Here is a 3,977-nt window from a genome sequence, read left to right on the forward strand (position 1 = left end):
AGAAGAGCAGCGGCCAGGTGGGAACCCGCAGTGCATCTCTGACCAGCAACATCGAGTCACTGGAGGAGTGAATGGTGTGCTCAGACAGGAAGAGAGACACTCTGTTTGGGCCCTGCGGACATTTGCCACCTGCTCCCTCTGTTCGCCACGTGTAAGAAAGTGTCTCATATGCAAAGATCAGGTCCAGTCCAGAACCAAGATCGAGGAGCGTGTAGTCTGCTCTGACAAAAAGGACAGCGAAGGGAAAACAGCTCTTGCTACACTGCCCTTGCAAGCGAGCCAGTCGGTTTTTTGTGTGCCGAACCTGAGGAGGACCCAGTACAGGTCGAAACGTTGTTTTTGTTGGCACACCTTTTTTACTTTTTTGGATATTTTTCCTCCTAGTTTAGGAGTGATCGGCTCTTCCTGACTTTTTTTCTCTCACCTGGGAAAAGAGGGGAATAAAGGATGGAAGAGCAAGGGTACAACAGTCTGCCTCTGAGCCAGGGCCTGCCTGACTCCTTCACTGAATTGTGGGAGAGCGTGGTAACCGCCTCCATCAGCACAATTCCCCCTGTGGCTGCGGAGGGGAGGCCCGACGCTGGAAACATGGAGATGCCGAACATCAGTGATGAGGCACTGGCCAAAAACTTTGACGAGAAACTGTTTGAGCTGCTTCCTGAAGTCTCCACCCGAGATAGCGCGTCCACCCGAGATGGCGTTTCCCCCCTGACCCCCACTGTCCCCGTCACCACGGACCATCCGGGAGAACACGGCTTTCAGCTGCACTTCCAGCAGACCGGCACGGCCAAGTCGGTCAACTTCACTTTTTCAGAGCTGCTCAACAAACTACTGCCAGCTTGCCAAGACCAGCCCCGTGGAGGCGCTGGTCAGCAAGGAGCCCCCCCCGGGGCGCCGCGCTCAGAGCAACCGCCGTGTATCAGAACACGGAGCACGTGTCCGACGTGGTGCGCCGATGCCCCCATCACCAGAAGGAGGACGCGGCGGAGCTTCTCAGCCATCTGATCAGGATGGAGGGGAGCGAGAGGGCTCAGTATTTGGAAGACAAGAAGAAAAGAAAAGAGAAAAAAGAAAACCACTCTTCTTTTGGACAGCAAGGAGATCACATCTCATGCTCCACTTCTACTGCAAGGGAGCCACGGTAGTTCTCTGTGTGCCGAACCTGATGAACACCCGGGACGGGTCGAAACGTTTCTTTTGTTTTTAGCTGGCACACCTTCCTTAGTTGCTGATGTTAAAAAGATGTATAGACAGAACTAATAAATAAATACATAAATATTGTTTTTGATCCTTCCTATTTTTGGGAGAGCGCTTTGAGTTTTTTTGTCCTTCCTAGTTTAGGAGTGGTTTTTATTTACAAGCATAAAAGAAAACCTCCGTTTCAGTCATTTCATTTGTCAATTAAAAAAAACATATACATATGAAAAAAAGACAAAAGACAACAACTTTATTTCATTGACAAACATTTTGATTTCATTTTTGAAGAAAAATGTCATTTTTTGGATAAAAAAACAAACAATTTAAGAAATGGAAGCACATACACACAAACAATGGGGGACGGTTGGACTGTTGTCCTGTTGTCCAGAACCGTACACCCCAAAGGGGGTCAGGATTATGGAGGTGGTAGAGGTGGGATGGACCGTGCATCCTATACCTCCTACGGGAGGAGGGACAGGTTCCCTACTTCTTCCCCTAAACACTTTGTCATATTTTCACTCGCTCCCATTCGCTTGAATGGGGAATTTCAAATCCACATCCCAACCTGATACCTCATACCTGATACCTGACCCTAAGGCTGTCATGTTCACGGCACCCTGCAGTTGGCAGAATGGCCCAGATATCAAGTGGTAGTGGTTGAAGCTGGATGTCCCCCAGCCAAAGGGGATTGTTGGGAGAGAGGAAGCCCTGCGCATGGAGGAAGAAGCTCTAGCAAAACTGCAAAGGGAGAAGAGACAGACTGTTTCAGCTTCAACATACCCGTCTTCCTCTGGAGCATCCTCATCCTCAAAACCAAAACTGTCCAAGTCTACCGTTACTGCTCCTCAACCTACACCCTCTGCTAGTAGACCAGAAAAGGACCTCATTGTCTTTCCGAGACCAAGAAACATGCAGAGAAGAACACATTCGGGGATACTAATGTGGACAAGCTGACCACTGAGGAACTTGAAAAGCTCCTCCTGGATGAAAACTTTGGTGCTTCACTGCTGGGGTTGAAGCTCAGTGCGTCCCACCCTGGCAGCCTCCCCTGTAGCTCCTCTCCTTTCCAGAGCAGTCACTGGACACCTGTTCTGTCCACCCCATCCAGCTCCAATGTGTCTACTCCCACCCATCAGCCTGAAAAAAAAAGAAAAATACAAACAAACAACATGGAGGATGGGTGGATCACGGTGCGTTATGGCAGGAGACGCCAACGTGCCCGTGGGCCTCCAGGGGACTGGGGGATGGTGGGGATGAGGGTTGGAAGGACCGTGCGCCTCTCTTCCCCGCTTGGGGAGGAGCTCAGACCCGACGCCCTAACCCTGGTACTCTTACTTTATACCTTCATCACTCCCTTAACCTAACCCTAACACATGTTCGAGGATTATATGCCACTTTATCGTGATAACTTGTGACTGAGTGAGAATTGAGCTGTAATGTTTCAATGTAGCTGCTTGAGGCGGCAAGAACCAGGAGAAACGTATTGGAAGAACTGAAAAAGACAGATATTAATGAAACACTGGCTTCATTTTCATCACGCTGGAACACAAAGGGGAATGTCTAACCAAGGATTTAGGAGGCTTAGGGTTTCCAACTGGGTCAGGAATGACATCCAGAGGCAGAGGGTTGAGAGGATCTTTGGCAGTCCCTTTTAGCACCTACAGATCTGGTCGCCTAGAATTTCGCGCAATCTCGTGCTGGGGCCCTGACCGGTCCGTGACGGGTCCCTGCTCGGCAGTAGGCAGGTCCGTGACTGCGATGAGATCCCCGGGAATACGTCATTGGCGCGGGGCGACCCATAAAGCCCCTAAGCGCCGTTTGTGGAAATTACCTGCACTGCTTGATCAGTCCACCAGGAGGAGCAGTCATCATAAGCGGTTACCGTGTCTGAAGACAGCGGCTCTACTGTCCTATGCCTGCAGCATTTAATGTATACATTAACCTCTTCATGTATTTTCAAGTCCTATCAATAGTTTCTACTCAAACAAACTGAATTTGTATTACTTAAACACCTGTCTTTTCTTTACATTAATTTTGAAGTCTGAGTAAACTGTACTTTTTAACAGCCTATCTTATTGTACTCATGTGACTGAGCTCAGACAACTCAGTATCCTCAGATTTTGCCAAAAATTTAGTTTATACCAGTTTGGACAGAGTGGTGGCGTTTGTGAGCTCTGGGCTTTTTGAATCAGAGAAGACACGGGACAGAACAAAGACACGGAATTCAGCTGTGGTAGCTGAGGTCCTAGCACGCAGGTTGTTGGACCCACGTTGGAACCACCGGTGAAAGACCTGAGTTCAGCCACCAAACGGTAAGTTTGAACCTGGGAACGTTACTGGTTGCATGCCGTTGCAGTCCCGACTGCTAGCGTTAGCTTAGTTTGCTATTAGCAAGGTAGCTAACCAGGTAACTTGTATGTTGCTCCCAGACAGCTAATGCAAGCTGAGCTGAGCCAGACACCAGAACTAGTTAGCTCCACCACGGACCACGGACCAGCAGTCGTCCCGGTAAGTTGGCAGCTGACTTGCTAAGGGGGTCTACATTGTGGGACCCAGTGAGAGTACGTGGTGTCTGCCCACTCATAACTGCGCTTTGGTCCGACATGTCCGGCGACCGTCCGCTTTTGGTTGACACAAACAAACAAACACTCGACTCGACTCGAAGCGGACATCCACCGCTCAAAGCACCAGTTTGATGACCGGACTCCGCGTCCACTCAGCTGGAAGTCTGGAGGAGGCAAACTCCTTCCACCTGTCCTGAGTGTAGCGGTGTCTGCACT

The 3,977-nt window shown here is 49.8% G+C and overlaps 1 pseudogene; it reads left to right on the forward strand.

Annotated features, from left to right (window-relative positions):
* Nucleotides 1–447: 447 nt before the first annotated feature.
* LOC147260899 (cellular tumor antigen p53 pseudogene) lies at nt 448–1,145 on the forward strand (annotated as a pseudogene).
* Nucleotides 1,146–3,977: the final 2,832 nt, after the last annotated feature.

The sequence above is a fragment of the Aulostomus chinensis genome, chromosome 5 (assembly GCF_037954235.1).
Source record: "Aulostomus chinensis isolate RoL2024-O1b breed Wild chromosome 5, RoL_Achi_v1.0, whole genome shotgun sequence".
NCBI lineage: Eukaryota > Metazoa > Chordata > Actinopteri > Syngnathiformes > Aulostomidae > Aulostomus > Aulostomus chinensis.